Raw genomic sequence first — 16,260 nt, forward strand, 5'->3', positions numbered from 1 at the left:
CCCCAATTACCAACCGGAAGGTCCATAAAAGCACTTGCAGGGTTTTGGTACCTCCCAGTGAGCAAGGTCCTGGGTAGGTTTGAGTGTCTCAGTTGAAGAAGGCCTTGTTCAGAAAGGTGCCTATCTCAAATACCCCCTTGGAAGGTTAGGGAGACAAGCGTTCGTCTTCTTGGCGCTCCAGGTCTTCACTTCTCTGGCAGAGGACTTTGCAGTAGGCTCTACTCCCAATCAGGTTCCAGTGAATCGCTCTTCAACAAGTGTCCAAAGATGGATCAGCTTACAAAATGCTACAATAGATTGGTCTAGAGCAAACCTTTTGTTAATGGTCCAATACAGGCTTCAGTAATACATTTCCTTTGTTTTCTGCTGTCATTTCTAGAGTGCTTTGGTTGCAGATAGTGTCAAGACAACAGGAAGTTTGAGAGCGATCGCTAAATTGAGGGACCCCTTTCTGGACTACTCCAACTCGACTCAGTAGAAATGAGAAAGGCTTGGAAGAAAAATTAAGAAACTTGAACTGCCTTACATAAAGGAAGAGAATAATAGACATCCACGAGAGGGAGATAAATAAGACAAGGACACTACTACCCTGGGAAGAGGGGATGCTAACCCCAGTATAAGAGTTAAAGAGTGGAATACAAGAGAGGCTAGGGAGGTGAGCCGCTTTAGGACCCTCCCTAGGGGTCTGTGCAAGTGTGACCTCACTGGGAGAGACTCCCCCTTAGGGGACAAGGACTCCCATTCTTGAGAGGAACTCCCCAAGTCATTTGCCACAGTGGCATAAATGGGACTATCAGATGTGAAGAACAGTATAAAATCTATGAACTGGGCTGAAGATAAAACTAACATATACTATTATGAACAAGAAAGAGGACCTATCTCTTTAAAACGAGAACCCCATTTATCTGAGACAAAGAGACTGCCAAGGGAGCACACTGTCATGGGCACTGCTCCGCTGGCAGGGCATTCATCTCCTCTAGTCTTTAGGGGGTTTCAAAACATGCATGTGGGGGCAAAATGGGTGATAGGTTGGCATGCTAGGCACTTTCAGCAATAACAGACACTATGGGCCTCATTATAACGAGTGCGGACCCGTAATGAACGGTGCCGGTAAGGGACCGGCACCATTCATTACGGGCTGCACTATTACGAGGTCTGCAGCAGGTCCCGCTCTGGAACGCCTGGTCAGACCAGGCATCCTTAGTGGGACCTGTTAGCAGACCAGGATGCTAACAACGGGCCCGTCATTAACGGGCCAGTTGTTAGCATCCCCCCGTTCCCATTGAGCCCTGTGGGGGCTCAAATGGGAATGGGGATGTACCGGGTCCGGGTCCCAGGAAAGGGAATTATCGGGCCCTAAAAGGACAGAATGGCCCGGTAATTCCTCATTCCTGGAACCCGGACCCGGTATGGGTGTAGCCGTGCCGCTAAAAGCGGCATGCTACCTCCATGCTCGGAATGAGGCCCAATGTCCCATTTGGGAATTAACACTTCCTGTCCTCTCAAGATGGTCAAAGAGTCTTTAAATATCTGTGAAAGCGTTCTAGTTTGAGCGTGGATGCCTATTTAAGCCACGCCCAGAAACCAGTCCATGCTTCGCGTAGTTTCTGAAGTAAGAAATACATGCTCACTGCGGCTCTACCTCGACCTGCAAAGAAAAAAAAAAGACATTCCTGATTAGTGCAACAACCCAAAGACCTGATTAATACACTCTACGTGCTACTTACCAGTTTCCGTTCAGCTGATTCACAAGTTTGCAGCAAGCCGAACTTCGATCTGCATGTTCCGACTTCAGGACCCTCCGCTCCACGTTACCCGTACCTGCGGAGAAGGGAAGAAGAAAGACAAGTAAGAATCGTTTAGGGAAGTCATGCCGCGCCTGGAACAGCGGAACGCTCCTCAGCAATCTCCATCACACCCAACGCTGCTATTCAAAGACACTCGAGCTCCCCACCAGCGGGCAGGAGCCCGAAGGAACTTACCTTAAACAACACGCAGTTCTCCACGTTCCGAGGCCGCATACAACCAACATTAGGATCGCAGCAAGACGCGTTTCGTGCTCCGACCCACCCAAGCCTCACCAACTTCACTTTTCAACACACTGCGCTCATTTCAGAAGGGACAGATTAACCTCATCTGCAGAAGACGCACAGGGGGTAAAGAAAGGACAAGAGTATTCCTTGGCAATACAGTTGATAACCCCAGTTGAATTCTTAATTCAGGGGAAAAACCAATCACCACAGACTTAAATCATCAGGACAGAACTTGTGAGTCAGTAAGCTACTGATAATTGAACTCCGTGGACTAATAAGGATCCAGTGAAGTAACTGGTAACCACACAGCTCCAAGACTTAGCGCTCTTGCATTGCAGGATGGAGAGCCCACCATACATGCTATAAAAGGTGAGCTGGCACATAATATCTGGGAGAGACATATACACAGGGTAATCAAGGGGGGGAGGGGAATCAAGGAGCCCCAAAGGAAAATCACAACTATAAACTCTAGTTTTTGTTTTGGCAAGCCCAGTATCCATTCTGACCCAGATTACCCAACCAGCTATTGAGAAGAGGTACCCATCGTTCCTGCAGAGTTCAGGTGAGCGTGACACACACCTGGGTGAGGTGAAGCAGAGACTCATACGCAGGCAAGGGAAGCCCCTTGAGAGCTTAACAGCTGAGGGAGGTGGAGCCAAGGAGAGCAGCTGCAGAGCCCACGACTATCAGAACTGGTCAGAGAGAGGGAAACTCTGGAGGACCAGCGTTCACCCGAAGAGAGAAACTGAGGAGACGGGAACAAAACCCCCGGTGGTGGCGTAACCACAACGACATTGTGGTGGGCAGTGCAGCCGTCCAACGGCACCGAAACCACTGAGCTGAGAAGTCAGTGAAATGTCTGGTTACCTGCAGCGTTATCTGGTTGCACACAGACGATGAGAACCGGACTGCGGAGAAAACGAGAAGGAGGAGAAGTGGAGAAACCGAAGAGAACCAGAGCAAGTGCAGAGCCTGGAGACATTCCCCCACCGATTCCAAGGTAATGGGGGTGAATAGGAGAACCGGGAGGCCGACAGGGAATCGTTACACAAAAAGAGAAACTCGTCCCAGGCAAATTGGCCAGACATTGAATATAACGTCGTTGAAATGGAACTGTAATAACGTGAGAAAGAGAACTGTTATTAAAGCTGGAAAAGAGGTCATTAAGACTTGGTGGGAAAGTACCCTATATGTGGAGACTTGAAGGAGACTTGAAGAGGGGAACAAATCACAGAGAGAATACCCTAATGAGAGAAAGTGAATTCTATAAAGTGAAGGCAAGTGAAGCCCATACGACAAAAGAAACAGAATACAAGCCACCCCAGGAGAGGGGGAATATTAACTGCGAAGAAAGCATATCCCAAATAAGAAAATATGTGTTACAAAACTCATATCCGCATGGATCAAAAGATAAATTGGACTGGATTCCTAGAAAATAATCCCCAAAGGAGGGAAAGCCCAAAGAACTTGTGAAAGTTACAAGAACTTGTACCGAAGGTGACAACAGACTATTTAAAATTAGCCCAATAACAAGAATGTTGAACAAAGGAAAACAATTACGAGAAAAGACAATCAGGAGAAGAGAGACATTCTTCTGACCTTTTTTTCTTAGAATAGTGGCAGGGTCCGTTTTTGGACAGCCGACTCTTTAATTTACAACTTCGCGATTACTGACAAGCACATTAGTTATTTACATAGGCAGGGAACACCCATATTGCAATAGGGAAAGTTAAGCCTTTTTCTTATCATTTAATAAATAAGGAGTAGAAATGTCAACCAAGTGTCTGCATCCTTCTGACCCGACACAGTATGCAGATTTGAAATTGAAGCCTATGTCAGAAATCCATTTTTTATGGATCCCCACATGAGAGAATATCCGTAACTCAGTATTAGCCAAAACAGGGGCATTTGTACTCCTCTACTGGACTGACTCAGGGTACTCTGTGGCATGGTCAGCAACAATGAAAATCTACCAGTTTCCTAAGGTCCTTCGTGGATCCAAAGGACCCATACTGTCCATCCCTATTCTTTTAAAAGGCAACCCCGGCACTAGTGGTGGATTTAAGGGGGCCTTTGACAACATGCCCGATTTACCAGAAGTTGAAAAGTGCCAGTTAAAATGGGAAGACATCCTTTCAGCAGTCTTGGTCACTCCTCAGTGACCTGTAAAAGGTATGTCTTGAGCCATGCCCATTAGAAACTGTGGCATTGAGGTACAACACATCTCTGGTTGCTCTCTGCCTCAGAATTCCTTAGATGTAGTCACCACCACAATTAATTCAGGATCAGGACGATTATTCCCTATCAGTCTACTGGAATGGAGTATTTTTCTAGTACACAGCACTGGGAGAGTTACATCTTTTGGCTAAACTACCGTTACCAGTGGGCATTGGTCGAGGCCATCAAATCCCTTGAAAAACATGTCTGGCCCAAAATGATCTGCCCTTCTTCCACTCATTGTCTCCTGACAGCAGCAACACTAGCAAATATGAACGCATCATGAGTTTGGCGGTATCCCAGTGCTAATTGAGCTGGGATACCGCCCAACGCAATTAGCGTTAACGCAACTCAGTCCGGCGCAATTTGCGCCGATCCAGAGTTGCGGTGGCTCTGGTATACCCCATTTTTAAAGATTCTATATTACTCTATGGGGTTTTCTGGCACTATTACCGCCGGCAGTAATAGCATTGAAAATGGGCAGAAAGCTGGAGATTTACCTCCCACTCAGAGCAGGAGGTAATCTCCAGCTTTCCGCCCAAACTCAGGATTGGGCATAGCGGTAATGCAGCAGTAATAGCGTTACTGCCACATTTTTGCTGCTCCGCTCAACCCCTGATGAGGCCCTCTCAAGCAATGCAGGAGCTTTGTTCCCATTAATGTAGACATACTCCAAAAAGACCTGAGTATTCGTGGGAACTGGACACTCCTCAGGGAACCAGCTACGGTTCCCAAAAGGGAACATTCTTTCACTCCCTGACCTAGTGGCAATGCATCTGCTTAGATGCCCACACCAATGATGGCCTTCCCCATGAGTCCAGCACTGACTAGGCTATAGCACATGCTATTTTAGTATACCCTTACAGGCTAGATCTCCCTTCCTACATGTCAAATCCCAGCACATAAAACTTTGTTTCAGTTTTTAGGATGCTGGTGCCCCAGTTTTAAGGGAACCATCACCCTAATTTTCTATGGGCATGGAAAAGGCCCTTGGCTGTAATATCGCATTAGATTTTTGGGGGGCTTTTGTTTGGTAAAAGGGTGAGAACCTTTGTCCTTCCCTTCCTTTGGTTTACCTTTATCAGAAGCTGTTTCTCCTGTTTTGGTTGAGCATTTTTCTGTACTCAAGTACTCACATTTCTGTCAACAGCCATTGACGGTGCAGTGCCACAATGCTGTGTTGAACCAGTTGAGCCTGCTCGCTGCCGAAGGCAAGTCTTCACTTCTCTGGATCTGAGGCTGCCAAATATTCCAGCTCCACCAACCCAAATCCACCTTCCTTTTTCCAGCATCTCCGACCCACAAGCCTGCGGCACGACCGAACCACACCGCACAGTAGGAGCCTGTTGATGCGCTCCTTGAAACTGCCCCGGCTTTGTGCCAAACAAGCCCAGACACCCGGTGTGATGCTGAAAAGCCTGCAAAGCAAGATTTTTTTTTACTGATAGTGCTTCTTTCCCCCTGGGCTACTTTGAAGTGCCCTTGTGACATATATGAACCCGCTCCATACCTTTTTAGATTAATACCTTGAGCTGGAAGATTTGCTACATAAACATTTTGCTTAGATACCCCGCTCTTCAAATCCAGAGTGGCCCTTTTCCAAAGTCTTCATTCTGTGTTTTCCCATACAGGGGTGGGTCGTTCTTGTTTTTATTAGTTGTGTGCATTTTTAGTTTAATTAAAGAAGCCTGTTTTTATAGAACATTGTTTGGATATTTTTGTTTACTGGTACAACAGTACAATTGTTATTTGGTCTGATTCTGTGCTAGCTTACATCCCTCCTGAAGAGTATAGCCTGCCCTCATCTCTTGCTATCCGTAAGAGGCGAATGAGATATACTTGTTGGGCTGTGCCTGTTTTACCTTTATGATTGGTGTCACTACTGGTTCAGTAGTGTGGTTGCTGTGTGGCGGTTTTATGCACCACTGATCACTGTACTCCTGCACAGCAGTAGTCATTTCCTCACTGGGAGTGACTGCTAAATCCTGACAGAGTGACACACCTGCTTGTTGCTGGTCTCAGACACTCCGGCACAAGCAGCCCTTAGTCCTCCATGCTCTCAGTCTGCCATACCACCTTTAACCTCCATGCATGCTGTGCCAGTGGCACCAATCCACCAGGTAGGCCTTGTGGCCACCACCATGTGATGAATTCACATTGACTAGCCCTCCCGCTATGAGGGAAGTTCCCTGCCTAGTAAACAAAACTAATAGTGCTTCTCAAATGTCCCAAAAGAAACAGGCCTCATCACGAGTTGGGCGGTGTCCCAACTGGGATACTGCCCAACTTTAATTGCGTTACAGCCCACCTGTCCGGCGGTATCACTGCTGGATCACGGGTTGGGCGGTAAACATTATTCCCCATTGGACCCAATGGGGAATTTTCAGCGCAATTACAGCCGGCGGTACTACCGTGCAAAATTGCCCAGAAAAAACGCAATTCTTCTGGTGCGTTTACCCCCAGCTCTGAGCTTGGGGTAAATATGCCATTCTCATGATTGGCCGGACCCTTGAATGTGGTGGTAAACCTGTTATGACCGCATTTAAGGGCTACTGCCCAACTCGTGATGAGGCCCACAGTCCCTAGTCCAAATCCTATTCAGCTGACTGGCCCTGAAGGATGCCGGAGCAACCACCTCTGTCCTCGGTGGTTGCCTGGCGCAATGGTTTGAATCTCTCACCATTCAGTATGATTACAAGTTTGTCTAGCTCTGGATCCTTGCTTCTAAGGTTTTAAAGAAAAGTTCGGCAAAGTTCATCAACTGTTTGTAGCACAGTCCTCAAAATCTCTGAAGGTTCTGTATCCGCCTTTTCAAGCCTTTTCATACGGTTCCTTTTCCTCAGGAAAGACAAGGTTTTCATAACACAATGACATAAATTTCGACTTGGTACCTGTCAATGATCTTGTTTTATACTTGAGGACTGGGGCCTTTCAGATTCTCTCGCCTTCCAATTTGATACACTATCTTTCAGATTTCTTGGACTCCCCAAAGGGCTCTAGTCCTCTGACAGACTTGTTTTAGCTCATCTTTGGTAGGGCATTTTCCTGCTGGGGTTTATATTTGTGGCTTTCCCAGCCTCAGATAGTGAAGGCTTTTGATTTCTCACTGCTTTCCAAAGCGCTCTGGCCCTCAGATAGGCTTACTTCATCTTTATTTGGGGTTATCTGGCTCACGTAATCCTTATGGCTTTCCCAGCCTCTGATCTTGTTTCTAAGACTTCCCAAAGTCCTCTGGCCCTCTATCAGGCTTGTGTTAGGGGTGGACCACCAGATCCAGCCGAGCCACTTTGGGGACCCGCTGGAGCAAGTCCATGGAAGGCCTAACTCCTTCCCTTAGTCCTAATCAAGAACGCCAGGTCCACACAAGAGGCAAGGAATACGGTGGTTTATTATGACAAACACGCCACAGGGATCACATACATGTAAGAACATGCACAGAGCTCTCGACGGACCCTGGCTCGCAGGCCAGTTTTGTCAGCATCTGACGTCACCATTGGCATCATCTTTGGGAATCATCTCAAAAACCTATCCTAACTCGGGATAGGCTGTTGAGTAGTAGGTCCCATATGGAACAGTATAGAGGTGCTATGTTATTGGCCTGTGTAGTGTCAGGTGGTACATTTAGCCATTCCCCAAATGTTGTTACACAAAGGTTGTTACAGTGAGTAGGTGCCGTGATTGGGCGATGTAAAGACTGGAGGGGGTATCTGTACTCCTGCTCTCTATATGGCAGAGTAGAGGCACAGAGCACACCAGCCAAGATTCTCTATTGTTGGTAGCAATGGACGAGCAATCAAGGCTTAGCTCTCAGGAGGGAATTCTTAAGTACAATGTAGTCCCCAAGCACCCACAAAGGAATGTCCACACACTATGTTAGTGAAAACACACTTTATATAAATAAGGTTCAAAGTTATATACACAATCACAATAACGCACTTTGTACTCTGGCAATACTATAATGGCAAAAATATACAGATCTACGGGGTACCACTCTTAATATCGATTCCTTTAAAATGCATCCACGTATACGAGCCCCAAATAACATACGAATCAGATTATAAGATGAATCAACGATAGACCACAGAAAGAATGTAAGTTAAAATCAAGAAATGGCAGACCAGTCTATCCTACTACCATGAGACTGTTCTTTGCGAGGATGCCCACACCTGGGCAACCTGTAAATAAAGCGTATTTGACAAGCCCAGTCCAATTCTGCTCAATATAGTCTTGAGTCCTTGCTAAAAGGTTCGAGGACCACAAAGAACCTGATTTCGTAGAGTTCTTTGATGAGTCGTCGACGGGCCCTTCTTGCGTGCACTCCCTGTAAGGCAGGAGCCACGGACATCGAAATTCGGTGAAGAAAAGATGAACTTGTCGTTGAGGCAGCAGCTTCGGTTCTTGCGGTGCGCTTTGACGATCGGTCAACAACGTCCTGCAAGAAGAGGCATGCGGTGCACCTCGACGACGTCAATAAAGAACTTTGGCCCAGCAAGGGCATCGGGTTGTCGGCGCCGGCGAACAGGACTCCAACACGGCTGGCTTCAGTAGCTCCGTCAGCGTCTGAGGTCTTCGGGTGGTGGGAAACCCACTGGGAGATTCTCCTCGGTCGTCAACGACCTTGACTTTCTCCGGTAGGATGAAAGCGGTCGACGGTGATGAAAAAGGGAGTCCTTGAATCAAATGTCTTAGGCAAAGGAGCACTGCAGCTCCAGTCGGATTCCACTACCCCAAAGTACCCGATTTTGTATAGTTCCTTGACGAGTAGTCGGCAGGCCCTTCTTGAGTGCACTCCCTTTAAAGGCAGGAGCCACTGTCGTCAAGATTCGGTGAAGAAAAAGTGACACTGTAATTGAGGCAGCAGCTTTGGTTCTTGCGGTGCTCATTGACGATCGGTCGACAACGTCCTGCAAGAGGAGACGTGCGGTGCACCTCGACGACGATAGTCCGTTGCCGCAACCTTGACTTTCTCCGGCAGGACGAAAGCAGTCGACGGTGATGAGCAAGTGAGTCCTTGAATCAAATGTCTCAGGCAAGGGAGTACTGCGGTTCCGGTCATCGACGGTGATGGACTTCAATGTCCGGGCGCTTCACTTCGTGATTCCGCGGTGCTCACCTGCTCCGGTCAGCAGCCTTTCGATGGTCTGGCGTTCAGGGAGCTTTGGCAAAGATCAGTTGGTGCACGATGGACCCTCGTAGCTCAGAGAGAGGTTTCCTAGCCAGGTCCTCTCTTGGATCCGTTCCTTGACAGTCACGCAGCTATCAGATTAGCGAAGAACAGCAGCAACAATTCTTCTTCTTCCAGTGGGCTTCAAGGTTAAGCATCAAGTATCAACTTCAGCATCTGAACAATTTCCATCAGTGAGAGGTCCCCAGATATACTGTTTGGTCTCTCATTCGCTCTGCTGGGTCAGACTCAGCCAACCAATCATTCAGAAGGGCATTCAGGCAGGCAGGCAGCCAATCAGGCGCATAGTGCATTCAGGCCATTCTTCTCCATTCAGACACTCACAACACGGAATGTGGATTCGGACAAGCACTCTGCTATTCAGCACTGCACACTGCATTAATACCAGGGCTTTCTCAGTCATTGTGTCAACCACCAGATACTAGACACCTATAACATGAAATGCGTATTCGTCACACACTCCATTCACCCAGGTCCCACCCCACGGGCGTACCCACAAAATACAGTCATTGGGAAGGCTCTAGCAAGTCTGGCCTGTACTTCCCCACACTACCATATATGGACCTTCCACCCAGCAGTCAGTCAGGGGGAAGGGACAGAGTCAGGGCTTCCCGGGACTTCAGGAAAATAAGATAACAGGCGATAAAAAGCAAGAGGCCACAGTGGTCATCTTGTTTCCCATCAGGAATCAACTGGTCCAATGGCACAGCCTGGGTATCCGAAAATGGAGGATACTCAGAGAAACTGTCAGTTCAGTATGGAGCTGCCACCAGCGTATACCCTGCTCTGTGGGCCACACACAGGTGCCTAAAAACATACACTCGGAGTACAGGGTCCTACTCCCACCCATGGGTGCCATAAGGGTATCCCAAGCGTCTGTACACCAAACCAAAAAGAGGAAGAGCCGCATTGCCAGGAGTCCCACATGAACTCCTGCGTGGAAAACAAGACAGAACACGCATGATAAAGAAATAAAGGACAAGGATATGGAGTGCTATTAGCATCTTGGTCCATGCCGGTAAATTACCGGCACCGCCTTGGCGGAAAGGGGAATTACTGCCCTACTCCAAGGTTGGTGGGGCAGTAATTCCCACTTCCACCATTGCCCTTCCCCATTCCCATTTTTTCCCCATAGGGCATAATGGCAATGGGGAAGGTGCTAATTACGGTACCGCAAATTTGCGGTGCCGTAATTAGCACCAAGGTCCCTTTGCGGGTTGGGTTTTAACGCCTGCAGGCGTTAAATTCCCCAACCCGCAAAGGGACCTCGTAATACGGTGGTAAGGGTTAACGGTCAACGTTACCATTAACGGTGACAGTTAACCCTTACCGCCGTCCGTGTAATGAGGCCCTTAGTCTCTAGTGCAACAGTAGTGTTGAATTTCATCATCAGATAGGCAGAAATGTATAGAGGAGACAAAACTCTACTCAGATACTCATCTAGAAAACCTGCCACTGAACTTTTTAGATGCTAGATTAATCGTATTTTGTTCATGGCAGTAGTCCTGTACTTTGTTCTTGAGTCTCATTTTGAAAGATAATAGAGAGAGAGTTCCTGGGACAGACTCATTTGACCATATGCGATGCAACCTTTGAATGATACCAATCAACACATTACCTTCAAGACCAAGATATGCTTTTACAAATGGCACAGATAATTGACTTCGACCACCTTGGAGATTATACTGAAGGGTCCAGTCCACTTATCTGCCAAAGCTCTAGGCTTGGGAGGCTCCATCACAAGGATCTCCTGTCCTGGAGTCCAATCCACTTGTGATGCTTTAAGGTCATGCCAGTATTTGTTCCATTCCTGGCTGGCCTTAAGATTTGGTGTCGCTTGGCCCATCATCAGTGTCATCCTCCATCTGAGGCCTAACAAAAGGTCCCCCACATGTTTGGCAGGACCTGGAGGGGTGGCCTCCAAACCTTCTCTGATCAAGGCAAGTGCCCCCCCTCACGCGATGTCCAAAGAGTAACTCAAAGGGGCTGAAACCAACACCCTCTTGAGGTACCTCTCTGTAAGCGAACAGCAGGCATGGCAGGAGGAGATTCCATTTCCTCCTTAGGGGCTCTTCCAAAGCACCGAGCATGCCCTTGAGATTTTTATTAAATCTCTCGACCAGACCATTGGTCTGGGGATGGTAAGAGGTGAAGAATGTGTACGTTACCACACACTCTTTCCACATGGTTTTCCAACACGGGTAAAAATGCCTAGTATAGCCCTGGCAACCACCTTAGCACTAACAGTCCGAAGGGGTATAGCCTCAGGGTACCTGGTGGCGTGATCTACCAAGACCAGGATGAACAGATGTCCACCTGAAGTGGGAGGGTAAAGGGGACCGACAGTGTCGATGCCCACCCTCTCAAATGGTATGCCAACCATTGGAAACAGCTGCAGTCGGGCAATGACACTGCCTCCGGTCTTGCCAGACAACTGACAAGTTGGGCAGGTCCTGCAGTGGGACTCCACCTCTATTCCCACCCGGGGCCAGTAGAAATGGGCAGAGAGCCTTTGCTTTGTCTTCTCTGTTCCAAGTTGACCAGCCAAGGGCAACTCATGCGCCAACTGCAATAGGAAGAGCCTGTAAACCTGGGGTACCACCAACCTCTTGACGGCACCAGGTTCAGGCTTAGTGGGCTCACTACAAAAGGAGCTCACCTTCCCAATATATCCGGAACGTCCTAGGCACTTCTCCCTGTGTCTGGGACAGGGCCCGTTTCCTCAGACCCGAGAGAGAAGCACTCTCTCTGACCCTTGCAGAAGTCCGCAAGGGAGGGCCCCCCTTCGGCCAACAGGCATTGAAGGACAGGGTGGTCCTCCGTGTTGAGCACCTCTCCCGCAGGAGGGTCTTCTGCCTCGTCTCCCTCAGGAGTTGAGTTTGGGTTCATCACTGGACCCAGCCCGTCTGGAGCATGAATCCCAGTGGGTGCTGCTGAAGCAGGAGGAAGAGAAGGGGGCCCCTTTGCAGAGGTTGCCTTCTTGCTCTCCCCTCTTTGTGCCTTGGGTTTCCCTGTCGGCAGGGGTACAGGACTCGCAGCCGGACCCGGTGTGACCTGTGATCGGGTGACCACCGCAGAAGCCATGGGTAGACTATCTGTGATCATGCCCATTTCCACCAAATCATTGCTTAACAAAATGTTAGCAGGCATGTTGTCCTGAACCAGGACAGCAAGCTTTGCTATCTTGTCTCCAATCGTAATGTTGACTAAGGCTACAGGCGATAATTTGGGAGGCCCACCAGCTAACCAGGTAGTTCTCAAGAGAAGCACCTACTAGTCCTCTGGCTTGAGCAAGGTTCTGTTCATCACTGTCATGCTTGCCCCAGTGTCTCTCAAGCCAGTAGAAGGCTGGCCATTCAGGAGGACACTTCTCAAAAACCTACGGGTGTTCTGCGAGATTGTCGCCAGTACTTCTGCTTACTGGTCCCAGGCCCCATGGGACACTAGGGAAATCTCTACAGGAGCACCGAATGTGATTCCTGTAGAGGAGGGGAGGACTGTGGCTTCCACCTCAGGCATGGGGTAAGAGTAGGTCAGGATGACAGCCTGGACTCCAATTGCTTTAACTTTACACTTGGAGTCCCCTTCTTGTGATCCAGAGCCCACAACCCCAACAAGTGCCAGAAATGCGGGGTACGGTACTGGAACCACTGGGAGCCTGCTTTGCAGCAGGTGGACCACTACTATTATTCCCACCCACATAGGACTTATCCCCACTAGATTTTTGGGTCTTAGGAGAGGAAGGTTTTGGTTTACTCGACTGATTGCTTTTGGGACTCTTCAGACTTCGGAGAGGTCCCCTTTTCTTTGTCCTTGTCCTTCCCAATGGAGTCCTTGAGGGGACACCCGGTGGGAGCCCCACTTGTCAGCTAGCCTGCCAAGCTTAAAGGGATCTACAATATTCTGGTCAGCAACATACTGACACAGCTCTGGTGAACAGGCTTTGGAAAAATGCTCAAAAAAGAAAAAAGGTGGGACAATTCAACAAAAGTTTTCACCTTGTAACCATCAATCCACCCCATCATGTTCATACGTGCAGCACTCACCCAGTCAACCCAAGACACATTCTCTCTTTTCTTAAATTCCCTGAACCGTTTAAGGTATGGGGTAGGTGTCTTGCCAAACTTGGTAATCAAAGCAGACTTCATGCACTCATACTGACCCCTTTCTTCCACACTCAGTTTCAGATGCAGTCATATCCAGTCTGAGGCACTCTGCTTAACAAACGCTTAGCCCAATCTCTTATCAACATAATGGATTCCACAAGCCATTTCAAACGCTTCACTTCATTGGAGGATATCAGAGCCCTCCGCATACACACACCAACCAACTCTTTCATAAACTTGGTAGCTAGGGACCTGACACTCAACTGGTTTCGCTGAGGTCTCCAGTCTAGCTTTCTCTAGCTAGATTTTCTGACATTCAGTACCCTTGTTTTTAAGTTCAAGATCTGTATCTTTGAGTATCACTTGTTGTGCCAACTCCTCTTTCTTAAGTTCAGCTTCAGTTTCCAACTTTCTATATTCAAAGTCCAATTTCAAGATCCGGGGGCATGGCAAAATGGGTGCAGGATCAGACGCGTTTCCTGAGAGCTCATGCTGATTCTGTTAAGTAATCGTGCTTTAACCCTTCCATGCACGACCAACTAACATCCATGGATGCATGAATACCATGGGCAGAAGATGAGCTAAAGGAGGAGTTATTTGCGGTACGAGGGGCGAACGTCGAGCAGCTAAAGCCCTGAAGAGCCTGACCCTCGGTGCATGACAAAATGGCAGATGGTAGAACAAAGGGCTGTGCTGTGTGACCATCGTGCTGCAGGTTGAGGAGCAACGCGAGAGGAAACGAAAGACGTATCCTCTGTACATGCGCAGGATTGGAAGGGATCGAGCTGCACTGCAGCAGTGAAGGACTGCTGTGTACGAGAGGAGGTCCGCCGAAGCGAGACAGAAAGAGTAAGCTGTGGATCACGGGGAACCAGAGTATTTGAGTAGGTGGCCATATTGGCGGCACGGAGGGCTGCATGCCACGCTATCAGCGTGGCATGAAATGGCAGCAGTGAGGTTTGAGCCCTCATCCCCCGAGGTGACATCCGTACAGAGGACAGAGAGAAGGACTTAACACCGCTCCCAATGACCCGTCCCCGAGGGCACAGCGCTGAACGGGATGGGAAAGGGTTACACTGAAAGCATCTCCCTGGCGGAGACGAGAAGAGACACAGCTTGCGGCACCAAGCCTGGATGGGATTACATAAGGCGCACAGCTCCCACGTCCGGGCATGAGGGATACAGTCGCAGTAGAGGAGCGCCGGTGAGGGGGCCGGGCTGAGAGAAGCAGGGGAAACCGATGTGGCACTGATACAAAGCAGCTGGTACAGACGAGCAACGCCAAATGTAGCAGGGGGGTCAGTCATTCAAAGCGCATAGCACCTACAACGTGGGCTGGACAGCCAAAAACAAAGAAAAGGGAGGCTACCCACGAGCGTGCTGAGACCAGAAACTGGTGCAGAGCCCAAGGAGTCACGGGGCCGCACACTGTGCACCAGAAGATGGCTAGGAAAGGAGCACACATAGTATAGCGCCTGAAGGAGATCACCTGCTAAAACTACGCGCTGGCCATAGGAGCAGCTGCTAAGCGGCCAAGGTGCCCCATCTTTTTATTTTTTATTTTGTATTTAATCTGTTTAGATTTTTACGAAGACGTTTTGATTCTAGTGAAAAAGAGGTTTAGTGTTCTGATTGTACGTTCACTTAGTAGGCCTCAAAAGAAAAGAAAAAAACTTGAAAACAGAGAAAGAAAGAAAAGCTTTGCGGCTAGATCGGGTTCGTCTTACTAGAATGGCTAAGCCTGTTAGGGTTGAGGTTGAGAGGCCTTTTCCAAGGCGATATTTAGGAGTTTGGCGCTGCAATAAGCCATCTAGTTTGGGCTCCTGTGATGAGGCGATTTCACCAAATGTCCTCGTCGTCGACGTAAGAGTTTGTAACCAGGGGGCCGATGAAAGCTTTTCTTTCTTGGTCAATTGCTGGACATATCATCAAGAGGTGTCTGGCTAATTCGGTAGATTGTGGATCTTTGCAGCGTCTGCATACTTTATGATCTGACGCTGTTCGAATTGCTAGGATTTCTTGAGTGGGTAGCAGGTTTAGATGGGCTTTCAATAAGGTTCTCATTAGTAGTTTGCTAGGATATTTTGTGCAGTACTCCATTGTCAATCTGGAAAAGTGAATACCCTTTTCATTTGGATGACAGACGTAACTTGATGGTCGAAGGCCAACTGTCTTATGCACAGGATTATAGAAATACAGACTGCTATGCTTGACGCACAAGCGGCCATTTTAAACGAAGCAAGAATCGCCGTTTTACTTGTTAACCATTACTCATTGCTTTCTGTCTAAAACTGCTTTGCAGCTTGCAATTCTTGCGAATTCTGCCTACTCTGCTAAACTCTTAACATTGTTGTCTGAATATGAAAAGAGCAAGGTCGCGGGACTGAGGAGTTCGTTGAAACTCCTCATGAGTAGCCCAGAAAGGAATGCCCACGCTCCCTCTCTGTAGCCTTGAGGGAGAGCTGCAGGGCATTTAATCATTTCACAGCTGCCATCCAGTCTTCTACTGTGGTAGAATATGTTAGAATAAAGCAGCTAAAGGCTTGAATTATGCTCTTCTTACGGCCCCCCTTCGCAAAACCCTTTAGAGCATGTCGGCTCCCAGGACACGAATAGTACCTCATAGATAGCAAAGCTTGGAATGTGACTCTTCCCCCGTGTGCAGCTTGCTTCCAAGAACAGAACCACTGTGTTCTGTTCAACAGCTAGAAGATGCCTC

Source organism: Ambystoma mexicanum, chromosome 11 (genome assembly GCF_040938575.1).
Source record: "Ambystoma mexicanum isolate Mex_15411 chromosome 11, UKY_AmexF1_1, whole genome shotgun sequence".
In the NCBI taxonomy this organism is placed as follows: domain Eukaryota; kingdom Metazoa; phylum Chordata; class Amphibia; order Caudata; family Ambystomatidae; genus Ambystoma; species Ambystoma mexicanum.